The sequence below is a fragment of the Pollachius pollachius genome, assembly GCF_949987615.1.
Source record: "Pollachius pollachius genome assembly, chromosome: 4".
In the NCBI taxonomy this organism is placed as follows: Eukaryota; Metazoa; Chordata; class Actinopteri; order Gadiformes; family Gadidae; genus Pollachius; species Pollachius pollachius.
This window is the reverse complement of record NC_136937.1, coordinates 29114645-29129201: the sequence shown is the minus strand read 5'-3', so window position 1 is coordinate 29129201 and position 14557 is coordinate 29114645.

The following is a 14557-nucleotide window of genomic DNA, read 5'->3' as shown; positions in this document are numbered from 1 at the left end:
GGTGTTTTCTTTTTAAATGCTCGTGCATTGCCGTAGTGCTGCTGTGGTACGCTAATGTAAATTTGCATAGTCTGCAAATAACCACCTTGTTGGGAGCGTTGAGAGTGAAAAAATCCCACACTTTTGAACACCTCAGTCGTGTTTTTTTTTGCTGTTGGAGCCTCTGTGCTCCCGCTACTACTGCTTGCCGCCGCCATTGTTATGATTAAACGATTGGCGATGATCGTTTTTGACTGACCTTCCCTTCTGGTGAACATGTCACTTATTTTGCAACATTTTGCTCCGTCTGTGGCGAGGGCTTTACGTTTTCTGTCCCTCTCTCTCTCTGCTCCACCTTTCCTCTTTTTCTGACTCTCCATTTCTCTCGACTAATGAAGACAGCGGAGCTAATTGGTTGTTGTGTTACGCCGACAGGTCGCCGAGCGGCGTTAGATGGATCGATTTGATTGGCCCGGGCGTCAGTCAGTCCGGTGACTGTTCAAGTCAGGCCAGGAGGACCATCAGGCCACCGGGAAACGTCCCGGTGCTCCCGACGGCCAATCCGCCACTGCATATATATATATATATATATATATATATATATATATATACACACACGCTGGCAGCAACTTTGAACAAATATAACTAACTAACTATATACACTAAGGGCTGTCATGCCACTGCTGGAAGCAGTTCTTTTTGGAAGTGAAGCACAAAGGGACCTGGCACTTCCTGCAGTACAATTAATCGGTGTCCAGTTCTGGCAACAGCAAGTCACTGTCATCAGAGGAGGACTCGAGAGGGACTACAGTAGCCCCACTGTCGCTAGTAATGATAGCAAATGCCTCCGCAAACGTATAGGTCTTTCTCCTGCCTGCCATTATTTATTTGAAAAGAATAACAAATGGAAAAAAAAGGCAAAAAAATACAAAATAACTAGCTAACTACTAGCTAACTAGGAATGCAAATGTTGTAAGAAGCGTGTTGTAGGGGCGTATGTCTCTATCTAGCCGCAGTGTCTGTGTGCCGCAGTGCCGCAGTGTTAACTTCCAGTCAAACGCGGAAAGATATATTGGGTATGCATTGGTCAATTTGGATGATTGACCCCTCTACCGAACCATCAGAGCCAATAGAGTCGAGGGACAGTCAAATTAAGGGACCCAAATCCATGTAAAAAAACACCGTTCGCCAATCAAAAGTATCACACTGTATGAACGTTTTTTATTTGTTTATTTATTTTGCTCTTCTTTGGCTGCTAGTTCAGTGAGTTGTCGTCATAGAGTGATGAGAGTGATATCATTGGAATCTGTCTCAGCTTTCATATGACATATAGTTTGTGTGGGTGGCATGAAGTAGCGAAATACTGTAGTCCATTTTGCCAGCGGTGTCTTCCTCTTGTGGCTCCAACAAGATGGCAATACAACTCGATTGGTCAACACATTCTTTGAGAAGAGAGTTGCTCCTAAGGAGCTATTTGATCACATAGTGCAACATCACAAGGATTATGAAGAGGATTCTGTTCGGTGTGAAGACGGATTCAACCCACACCTCGATGATTTTGAGTTTGTGTTTTTGCTTTCCATTTTTCATGGGCTTTTTGAGTATTCAGATGTGCTGTTTGGAATACTGCAAAAGAAATCGCTGGATGTACAGTTTTGCCTGGCAAGAGTGGACGTCACACTATTGAGAAGGAGAGAGGGCAATTTGACGAGACCTATGAGGCTACTGTTCGTGAAACCGGCGCACCAATCACACGGAGAGGCGGAGCGCAGGGGGACATTCGCACTAGGTATCAGCAACTTCACGCGCTACGTATCAGCAACTTCCGTGACATTGTGGACAACATCCTTGCCCAGCTACGGAATCGCTTTAAAGACCACGAGAAATTAATATTCCTCTCCCTCCTCGACCCTCAGCAGTTCCAGGCATACAGGGAGAGATTCCCGGATCCAGCCTAACGCAGAGCCACGCAACTCTCTTCGGCCTGCCCGACTTAAAACAGAACAGAGAGTGATGTATGCCATGACCGATTTTGAAGGTAAAGGCCCTGCTGACCTCCTGGCTTACCTTCAGCAGAAAGATCTGTGCGGGAGCATGCGTCAACTTTACGCACTGGCATGTTTGGCGGTGACCATCCCGGTGTCCACTTAGGGTGACCAGATGTCCCGCTTTGTGCGAGACAGTCCCGCATTTCCATGACTTTGAACGCGTCCCGCAAATTGAGACGTTGTCCCGCATTGTTATTGACAGTCAGACTCGATTTTTTTTTTTTTTGGAAATGCGTGATTTATCATCTAGCATTTATCAAATAGCTGCGTGCGGAGACAGCAGGGCTGTCATCAGGGGGAGGGGCAGGTTGTTTGATCATGTCAATGAAACTTGGTCTCGGACGCAGGTTAAGGGCACGCCCACCACCAAGAAGCAATGCAAGGGCGATCCTAGTCAATCGCCTAGGGCGGCAAATGCGTTGAAGGCGCCCTCTGGTCCCGCATTGTCCCGCACAAACGTAGTCTTTGTCCCACTTCTGGTAAATTGGGATCTGGTCACCCTACTTGGCACACCCGGCGATTTCACCTTCTTATCTAAATTTTCCTGTGTATAACCGAGGGGGTCAAATCCCCCGTTCGTCACGTTGCGGGCTTTCTTGGTTCACTGGAGAAGGCGGGGCTACGCATGTCTAGACCTCTTTAGAATAATTAGCATTAGCCTATTGCATACTCCCGAATGTTTTAATTTTTTTATGAATGAAGACACCCGCATGCAATAAGGAGTTCACGTCTGAGTGTAGACTACAAACGCGGTTAACTATGGTCAGGGATGTTCGTTACTGTCTAGACACGGTCCAATAAATAGTGAACTCCATCGCAGCCTCACCGAAGCGCCTACAGTGCTTAATGCAAACAATCGCAACAAAAAGCGCCTGCAGAAGTTCTCCGATACCCACTGGTCTCAGCATGATTCATGTATACTGTAGCCTATGTCTTCTGTCATTGATCAATATGAGGACATTTTAACCACGATGGTTGAATTAAAATCAGAGGGAGACAGCAAGTGCAGCTCGAAAGCGACCTCCACACAAGAGCGATGGAATCATTTGATTTTATTATATGCCTTGTGACGTGGCGATCGGTATATTTCGGCATATGTATCGGTATATGTATTTTTGGATTTTTAAATTGCTGCAATAAATTATGTTATTGTTGACTTCTAACATGTCTCTATCTTTGCTGTTTAAATCTAACAGTAGTCTATGAGTAATATATCGGTAACCACTGTTTTTGGTTGCGAAATTGCGCCAGCTGGGCATTCCGTGGTATTTGATGTGTTTTAATAAAACGCATCCAATACACGGAATGTCCGCTGGTGACGCCACTGAGGCTATAGTAGGCTAACGATGCTCTTAGCATCCTACGAGTACCCCTGGAGTCCTCGTTAGCTACGAGCGTTTTCACAACGTTTGTTACCAACGATGCTTTCGTGAAACGGTGTGAAAACTGTACGATGCTCGTACGACGCACTTCACGATCCACTTAAGCTAATGATGCTTTCGAGGAACGGGGCCCAGAGACGCAAAACAACACCCAAAATCCCAGGAAAAGTGTTATTATTAAATTAGGAAATGCTTTGTTTCTCATATCTTGTGGACTGAGCTTGTGGTAGAAAATAACCGAGTTCTATCACTTCAACTAACTAAGGGAACAAAAGAAATCGAGGGGTCCGGAGCAAGTTTGACAAAAAGACTTTATCGTTAAAAAGGCAACAACAAAGCCGAGTAGTTTGCAAAGCACTGCCGGTTAACAGATCACGGCCTCTTTTTTATCCTCACAAATAAAGCTGTTTCTCATTTGAGATGTCCACCCATGGCCGATCAGTCATAAATCCCTTTAAGCAAGTGGCCGGCAACACTAATCTAAAACACCAGGTTGAGGTCAGCACGCCTTGACCCCATAGCCTCTGGCATCGTGGCGAGTTCTAACTTACGCTCTGACCCCAGACTCCTTGGCGCCGTGTCAAATCTTAGACAAGAATCTAGAGGTGTTTTAGATGCTTTCTACTATTAGATATATAGGCCTAATGATAATCATGGTTTGCCGTAGAATATAATCGTTAATTTCTACAATAAGCTCACATTCGATGATACTTTATCAAGTAATGAGACGTTGCTGTTGACATCCATTTTTGAATTGTTTTAGAAAGCAGGCAGGCCAAGCAGTCAAATTTGGAATGAGGGCGTGCTGGATTAGTTATTTTGCATTTCAAATCTGAGAGCTAATATATAAATCTTGGGCGAAATTTGGGATTGAGACAGACAGAGTTGTAAACCTAGCTAGGGATAAAACTAGTCATTAACCGCTACACAACGGAAACCAAAGGTAAGTGTCTTACATACTGCATGAGCATAATGTTATCAGAGGAGAATGGTACCACTAGAAGCAGCCTACATTCATTCATTATTAATGAAATATCATCAGCAGAATATTTTTGAGATGAATGTTAAACTCAAAGTAAGGGAAGTGTAAGCTGTAAAATTAACGTCCTTTTCTAATATGTAGACATGGATGCAATGGAATGGATACAAACTCTTCTAATCTCAGGTTGGTGTATTTGTGTTTATATTTCCTACAGGTGTAGGTATCAAGAGTGAAATGTTTTTTTCAGAACAATCAATTTCTGCCTTCATGCCATATTTTCTTCATCACATTTGTCTGCTATTTCAGTCATACTTCACAATAACACCAACCAACGGCATCTTTCCCATTGGTTTTTATGAATATGAAAATATTGAACAATAAATCATGTGATTATCCACCATACCAGGACTGTGTATCCCGTCCTTCTGTGCCGACTACCGCCAACACTATTTAATTGAAACTCCCAAATCCTGGTTTGATGCACAGAGCTACTGCAGAGAGAGAGGCAATGAAATGGCCACCATAGACAACTTTGGGGCAATGAAGTCACTGCTGGCCTTAAATGCAGACAGAGCTGATGATTGGTGGATCGGTCTTCATTATGGGGCTCCTGAAGAGTGGCATTGGTCGCTGGCAGACGAAGACTTCTACCAAGAGGGAGAGAGAAATTACCGTAATTTCCAAGAAATGGACAATAGTAGTTTTGTTAGCCACTATCATGGCAAGTGGTACTCTGTTAACCATACAGACCCCTGGTTCATGTGTTATGATGGTAAGGAAAACATACACTCATCAGTAAGGACAATACACTTTCAACAATAATGTATTTATATATTTATAATCTATCTGTTCAAGGTGCTGTAGGTAAGATCTAACTGCAATTTAAGCTACTTTTTGAGTGTTATTTTTCAGCAATGTCGTAGCCATCTGTCAGCAATTAGTGAGAGATGTGTGCTGGGAGAATCTGTTTCTAGTTTACTGCCACTGCCTCTGTATGAGATCATTTCGATTTTAAAATGCTCCCGGGGCATTTCTGACCATTCAGGGTACCTGAATGGTCAATCTTCCCTGATTAGTTAAGGAAATAAATCTTATCCGTCAATCAAAGGTGCGTGAAATGCAGGGAGGGAGCAGAGAGCGACAACAGCACTTTAAAACCCATAAAGTTCATATATTTTAAATTGTAATGTTGTCTTCTATAAAAACAAAGAATGAATGCTTTTTTCAGGTAACAGACCAGCTGGAGACCGATATGTCTTAGTTGGAGAGCCGAAGGCCTGGACCGGTGCGCAGGTGTACTGCAGAAAGCACCACACGGACCTGGTCAGCATCAGGAACCCAGAGGAGGACCAGGTGGTCGCGGAGGCAAGTGGTGGACATAAGGTCTTGATCGGCCTCTTCAAAGATGGGTGGCACTGGTCGGACGGGCGCTACTCCTCCTTCAGACACTGGCAGCAAGATTCATTTGTTGGGCTCTTCCCTCAAAGTTGCGCTGTGATGACTAAAAAAGGTCCTGGAAGATGGAGCCCACGATCATGTGATGACTTGCATCCGTTTCTCTGTACATGTAAGTAACCGTGGAATGTTTTGGAGTTGTGTTAGGCATATGTTATTCGGAAAACAAATTCATTAGATTGACACATATTAATTATTTCTCTATACAGTCATACTTTGTGTGTGTGTGTGTGTGTCAGATACTCGGAAATGGGTTTTCAAGGTGAAGGTGCGTTCAGAGGACATCCAGGACATAAATGACCCTGCTATCTTAAAACAAGTGAGTCTTAACAGCATTTAGGTTGTTTACTGTGGTTGACACATCAGCGTCACAATCTTTTAACACATTCATTCAAAAGTTATCAAGGATTGAATAGGATATGCTACATTAAATTTGCATTGATGAGTGATGGCACCAAAACTCTTACAGAAGATCTATCAATTCGCATGCTTAAATTTGTAAATGTAATCAAAATAATGCAAAGGGTGGGAAAAATGGGGAAAAGTTTTGTTTGGCAGCCAAAATATATAAGGCCAGGCAAGGCAAGGCAACTTTATTTGCATAGCACTTTTCATACACGAGGCAGACTCAAAGCGCTTCACAAAGAAACATTGTCATTCAATAAAATACAATTAAAAATGAGTCAAATAGATAATAAATAATAATAATAAAGGCCAAGGTAAAAAAGCATTTTCAAGTTCAAAATACTTTATTGTCCCCCAATGGGGCAATTTGTTGTGCAGTAGATAGTATACAAATCCAAGTCACACACAATCACACACACACAATAAAAAATACTATATAATCAATAAATAGTAGTCAATAAATCTATAAAAAATAGTAATACACATATACTATATAAATAATATATATATATACAGTGGGGCAAAAAAGTATTTAGTCAGCCTCCAATTGTGCAAGTTCTCCCACTTAAAAAGATGAGAGAGGCCTGTAATTTTCACCATAGGTATACCTCAGCTATGAGAGACAAAATGAAAAAAAAAATCTAGAAAATCACATTGTCTGATTTTTAAAGAATTTATTTGCAAATTATGGTGGAAAATAAGTATTTGGTCACCTACAAACCAGCAAGATTTCTGGCTGTCACAGACCTGTAACTTCTTCTTTAAGAGGCTCCTCTGTCCTCCACTTGTTACCTGTATTAATGGAACCTGTTTGAACTCCTTATCAGTATAAAAGACACCTGTCCACAACCTCAAACAGTCACACTCCAAACTCCAACAAGACCAAAGAGCTGTCAAAGGACACCAGAAACACAATTGTAGACCTGCACCAGGCTGGGAAGTCTAAATCTGCAATAGGTAAGCAGCTTGGTGTGAAGAAATCAACTGTGGGAGCAATTATTAGGAAATGGAATACATACAAGACCACTGATCATCTCCCTCGATCTGGGGCTCCACGCAAGATCTCACCCTGTGGGGTCAAAATGATCACAAGAACGGTGAACAAAAATCCCAGAACCACACGGGGGGACCTAGTGAATGACCTCCAGAGAGCTGGGACCAAAGTAACAAAGGCTACCATCACTAACACACTACGCCGCCAGGGACTCAAATCCTGCAGTGCCAGACGTGTCCCCCTGCTAAAGCCAGTGCATGTCCGGGCCCGTTTGAAGTTTGCTAGAGAGCATTTGGATGATCCAGAACAGGATTGGGAGAATGTCATATGGTCAGATGAAACCAAAATATAACTTTTTGGTAAAAGCTCAACTCGTCGTGTTTGGAGGAGAAAGAATGCTGAGTTACATCCAAAGAACACCATACCTACAGTGAAGCATGGGGGTGGAAACATCATGATTTGGGGTTGTTTTTCTGCCAAGGGACCAGGACGTCTGATCCGTATGACGGAAAGAATGAATGGGGCCATGTATCGTGAGATTTTGAGTGAAAACCTCCTTCCATCAGCAAGGGCACTGAAGATGAAACGTGGCTGGGTCTTTCAGCATGACAATGACCCCAAACACACCGCCCGGGCAACGAAGGAGTGGCTTCGTAAGAAGCATTTCAAGGTCCTGGAGTGGCCTAGCCAGTCTCCAGATCTCAACCCCATAGAAAATCTTTGGAGGGAGTTGAAAGTCTGTGTGGCCCAAAAACATCACTACTCTAGAGGAGATCTGCATGGAGGAATGGGCCAAAATACCAGCAGCAGTGTGTGAAAACCTTGTAAAGACTTACAGAAAACGTTGTGTGATTTTCTAGATTTTTTTTTTTCATTTTGTCTCTCATAGCTGAGGTATACCTATGGTGAAAATTACAGGCCTCTCTCATCTTTTTAAGTGGGAGAACTTGCACAATTGGAGGCTGACTAAATACTTTTTTGCCCCACTGTATATATATATATATATATATATATATATATATATATATATATATAGAAAGGCAGAGGCTCAGCATATCCAAAAGTGTAAGTTGTGGGGGGGAAGCTGTTATCTACGGTTCTTTATAGAATTTAGAACAAAATAGTGTTTATATCTTGTTGGTTTTGAGTTGTGGGAGTTAAAAGCGTGATCCGGATGGCAACATCTGAAATTCAGCGTCTAAGGGTTGAGAACTATTTGACAGGATAGATTCAACCCTTTTTAGCATCTGCTTCTGATAAAGTTCCTCCAGGCCTTTCTGCTTAGAACCTGTGATACCGCTGCTCACCTTAATTAACTTGGAAAGGGAGTTTTTTTGTTTTACAGTGATAGACCCATACCAGCAGATTAAGGAGAACGTGACAACTGACTCAACAAAGGACCTATAGCAAAGGGTCTTCAGGGTCTTGTCCACATTAAACTTGGCCAGCTTCCTAAGGCAATACAGGCGCTGCTGGCCTTTCTTGCAAAGCAAGCTGGTATTTTGCTCAAAACACAACTTGTCATCAATAATGGATCCTAAATATTTGTACTTTAACAACCTCTATTTCCTGACCATTTATACTAGTTTTTAGCTTGTTAATGACATTACGCTTAAAGCCAATACACATGTCCTTAGTCTTTGAGGCATTGAGTTCAAGAGAGGCATCCTGACACCATGTTGCAAAGTGGTCGATTATCGGACCGTGTGAAGTTTCCTCATTGTTCAGTAAGCTGACAATAACTGTATCATCAGCAAACTTCACAATGTGTCGGTCATCAGTCACAGAGCGACAGTCATTGGTGTGCAGAATGTAGAGGAGGGGGGAGAGAACTCACCCCTGCGGAGAGCCAGTTGATGTGAGGGCCAAGTCAGAAAGGTGACCATTTACTCTAACTCGCTGGGATCTATTTGTGAGGAAGTCCAATATCCAGCCCACAATGTTGGCCTCCAATTTGAACTGATGCACCAGCTTTTCAACCAGCAGGAGGGGCTGAATGGTGTTAAAGGCTGATGAGAAGTCCACAAACAGTAGGCTAGCATGATTTATGTTGCCCTCAAGGTTTTTGAGGATGAGGTTAAGTACTGTTACAGTTGCATCCTGGACCCCTCTGTTGAGTCTGTATGCAAACTGTAGTGGGTCGAGGAGGCTGTTTGTCCTAAATGACAGTTCTCTTTTGATCAGCTTTTCAAAGGTCTTCATCACAAGTGACGTAAGGGCTATGGGTCTGTAATCATCAATGCCGTGAAAAACAGCCACCCCATCAAGTCTTGGGGTGGCTGTTCTTTGCAACAGGGACTATAGTTGACTGTTTCCATAAGTCAGGGACCTTCTGTTGACACGTAGATTGATTAAAAATATAATAAAAGATGGGGCCTAGCTGTTCTGCACAACAAGAAAGGACATGGCTACCAATGTTGTCCGGGCCCGGCCTTGTTTTGGCTTTGCAATGTTTAAAAGTGTTCACAGCACTTTGTGTTGATTGGGAAAGGGACAGTAAAGACTGGTTTTGGGCAATAATTTCGTTGCTAAAATCATGTTTGTCAAATCTTGGGCCAGGGATATGTCTGAGGTATAGCCTTATAGTGCCACCCTTTTCTTAGTTTTGTCATTTAGACCCACCATTGTTTTAATACTGTCCCATGCTGAGCCTAAGAGGTTATTGCTCAGTTTGTGTTCCACTTTGAGTTTATATTCCCATTTAGCCTTTTTGATTTCACGTTTAATCTCCTTTTGGATACAGTGTAATTCCTGAAGGCTATTTTGTCTGAATGCTAGCTTTTTTATTTTTTAATAAGTCTTTAAGTTGTTTTCGCACCCATGGCTTGTTATTGGGGTATATTTTGACAACTTTTTGGGGAATTACAGTGTCCTCACAATATGCGATCCATGAGCTGACCACTTCAGTCAGTTCATCTATGTCCTGTGAGGATAGGACAAACTCCTCCCACAAGGTACAGTCCAAGCAGCCTTGCAGCGCCAGCGTAGCCTCCTCAGACCAGACCTTCACTTGCCTGGTAACCACTTTCCCCCTCAGCAGGCAATTGCGATATGCTGGTATAAGATGCACGCAGTTGTGAATTTTTCCAAAGAACAGTGATTTAAGTCACCTAAAATTAGGTTTGGGGCATCGGGGGACACTGCTTGTAGTTTCTGAACAGTGCTATGGATGAATTCTAGGGCAGTGCTTTCGTTCGCCTTCGGGTGAATGTAAACAACAGTAACGAAAATCTGCGGGAATACCCTGGGTAGATAGAAGGGCCACATGGAGACTGAGAGCAGTTCAATGTCTGTTGTACACAGCTTTTCTCTCACTAGTGTTGTTTTGCACCAGTGCTCATTTATGTACAGGCACACCCCGCCCCCTCGCGACTTGCCAGTGGTCGCTGCAACCCGATCCATGCGTAGAGGCGCACCGACACATTCCAATGAAATGCCAGCGTCTGTGTCAGCTTCTCCCAGCCATGTTTCTGTCAGGGCCAGGATACAGGCTTCTTTTAATTCATGTAGGTATCGGACATGGGCTTGCAATTCATCAGACTTGTTTCGGAGGGACTGCATGTTAGCAAGGATGATAGAGGGCAAAGGAACGCACGACAGATGCTGCCTCGCTCGCGTAATCCACCTCTCCTACCCCGCTTCCTTGTTCTCCGACGAGGTGCGGTCATAAAGCTCCGGTTCCTTCCATACTGCCATTTGATGTCAGCGATGATTGGGAAGAAAGAAAGAACTCTAAGCCACCTCCAGAAGATCTGGAGGTGGCTTAGAGTTCGCTGGTTGATCGAACTTTAAGAGATCGTCCCGGCTGTATAAAATCTGAGACTGGGAGGTGCCGTGCCAGGCTTCTGCCAGATGAAAGTTTCCCCACACCACCAGCAGTATACATCCAACAGTCGATTTCATTGTAACTGATCAGAAAAAACGGTCGCTGCAGGGCTAATCATGCGTGAAAGTTGCGGATATGCGTTAAACAACTGCGATCAGATATGAGAGAGCACTCGGCGAACTTTAACGAGTTATACAAACAGACAAACAAACCTCCACACTACTATCCTGCCAGTCGCTGCGTGCGCATGTGCCCGATGTTCCAAATCCATCCAAATTTAAGATCAGATCAACAGTCTCTCTGGTACCCACGTCGGGACTCCAACCCAACCTAACGGAACTTCGTCCTTTTTCTGGGACTCCAACCCGACCTAAAGGAACGTGTTTTTTTATCTGGGACTCGGTCCTTTCTCTGGGACTCCAACCCAGATTTTGGGACTCCAACCCGGATTCTAGGACTCTTACCCAGACAGAACTCGGGACTCAAACCCTTATCCTTTCAACAGTCTCTCTGGTATCAGATCAAGTATCTCTCTGGTAAAAATAGAAAATAAAGGCAAAGTCAAAAAAGCATTTTAGAAAATGCAATGTATTTAAGATTTAGCAGAAAGCTAAAGCAAACGAAAAAGTCTTCAGTCTTGTTCTAAAAGTGGTCAGAGTTGGGGCAAGTCTTAAATCCTCAGGGAGTTTATTCCAGCTTTTTGTTGAATAGTAACTAAATCCTGCTTTCCCATGTTTCGTGTTTACTCTGGGAATAATTAACAGATTGGTCTCAGAAGATCTTAGTGGTCTAGAAGGCCTATGTAGTGGAAGCATATCAGTTAAATATTTTGGCCCTAAACCATGTAGGGATTTATAGGTTAGCAACATGATTTTAATCATGTTGCTAACCTATAAATAAATGCAATCCAATGCATGCAATGCAAAAATCCAATGCAATGATTTAAGTTAAATTAAATTGTTTGGTCTTTGTTAAAACTCTAGCAGTAGCATTCTGAACAAGGTGAAGTTTCTTTAGAGTTGTTGGGAGACCTGTAAGGAGTCCATTGCAGCAATCAAGCTTACAAGTGATAAAGGAATGTACACGTTTTTGTAAGTCTTCGGTGGACATGAGCCCCCTAGTCTTTAGTCTACGTTTTTGTTTTTTTTTTACGTTTTTTTAAGGTGATAACAGGCAGATTTTGTAACTGATTTGATGTGACTTTCAGAATGTAAATCTGAATCCATGATAACCTACATTTCTGGCTTTGATTGAGGTTTTCAGGGACCATACCGTTTTAGCACCAAATACAATTATCTCGGTTTTGTCCTCCTTTAGTTGAAGGAGATTTCAGCACATCCAGTCTTTGACTTGCTCAATGCACTGGCACAGCAGATCTATGGGCCGATAGTCATTTGGTGATAGCGATACATAGATTTGCGCGTCATCAGCATAGCAATGATGGTCAATATTGTTATTTTGCATTATTTGTTCTAGTGGGAGCATGTAGATGTTGAATAAAGAGGGTCCTAAAATTGAACCTTGTGGGACTCCACATGTCAGGTTGGTTGATTCTGATACAAAAGTATTGTATGGTCTACAGTGTCGAATGCAGCACTGAGGTCTAGTATCATTAGTATTGAGGTTTTGTCAGAGTCTGTGTTAAGACGGATGTCGTTTACAACTTTAATAAGGGCGTTCTCGGTGTTGTGAGGGGGCGAAATCCTGATTGGAAGGTGTCATAGCAACCAGTTGATGCCAGGAAGTGATTAATTTGCTGGAGGACAACTTTCTCAATGATTTTACTTATGAAGGGTAGATTTGTTATCGGTCTGTAGTTGTTAATAATAGAGGCATCTAGGAAATTGTCTGATTGGAGAGAGTTGTTTACTATTTGCAATATGTATATTGCTAGGCAGTCAAAAACATTCTCAAAGGGGTTGGTAGGTAAAGTATCAAGGCAACAGGTGGATGGCTTTAGGTGTGTCACTGTTTCCACAAGAGTTTTAGAGTCTAAGACATTACATTTTTGTTTGAAGTAGAGATATTAATGACGTGTCTGATGCCTTCAATTTTATCAGTATAAAATGCTGCAAACTCATTGCCTTTCTGCGTGGAATGGAGATCAGGTGAAATTTATTTTGGGGGGTTGGTCAGTCTGTCAACATTTGCAAATAGGGCTTTTTCCATTATTAGTACTGGTTTTAATGATATTGGAGAAAAATGTTTCTCTAGCACTTTTTAACTCTAAATTGCTCTCTTTATAGATGTCATGGTGAATATGAAGTTTTTTTTACGGCACCTTATTATAAAGTGTTACCAAAGCAGCTTTTTTCCAGGGTACCTTTTGCTTTCCAGAAATCGTTTTAACCTTACAAGGTGCAATGACATCTATGACTTTCAAAATTTTCAAACTAAAGTTTTCTACAAGATCATCAGCAGAACATGGGTTGAGAGGTGGTAGCAAGGAGATGGCCGTTTTAAAAAGTACATTAGAATTTTCATTGATATACCGTTTTTTGACAGTATTTGATTTTGTCTGTATGTCGGCAATAAAATATATGTTAAAGAAAACACAGAAGTGGTCCAACAGTGAAGGATCAGTCAAAGAGAGATCAGAAACATTGAGGCCCTTTGTGATAACCAGGTCTCGAGTGTGGCCCTTACAATGAGTAGCCTCTTTCACATGTTGAGACGGATGAAATGTAAAAAAAAAAAAAAAAAAGTAATTCCTATCTTAATATGACTAATGACAACTGGACACACTGAGAGACCTTCTAAATATGTCTAAATAACTAACGTAAGGCCACCTGGTCTGACCGCTGTCAATCGTAATTTCTAGTGTTTCCCTACAGTGGTTTGGGGGGTGGGGGGGCGGTGATGTGGCACTATCCATTTGGATACTGTGGCGATACCTGGGGTTTATGTGCGGTATTTTTGTTTGTGTTTTTTGTCAATGTTTCCCGTCTACCCTGGGTCTTAGTTTTTGTCTCAGGTTTCCCCGCTGACAAGCAGCTCATTGCTGCTTTTTTGGGGCTCTTCCCTGTTTCATATCCTGATTCCAAATGAGATGTAAAATGATATAAGTATGATTGCAAGATATGAATAAAAACACATCGTATCGTATCGTATGAAAATTCTATGAAAAAGTCACCGGTTATAACTAGACAATCAAAGTCTGTGGAGATGCTAGACAATAATTCTGTAAAGTATGTGGGTATGTGGGTGGCCTGTAAATAATTAATAGGAGAACTCTGGGGGAGCATTTCAATACAGCACAAAGGTATTCGAATGATGGAAAATCTCCAAATAACATCTGTTTCCCCTGAAATACATTTTTAAATATAGCAGTCACCCCTCCACCTCTTTTTCCAGATCTACATACATCAAACAAGTTATAGTTTGGAGGAACTGTCTATTAGAACTGTTCCACTGTTATTTTGTTCCAGCCATCTTTCAGTTAAATACATAAAATCCAATTTATAATTGGTAATAAAATCATTAACT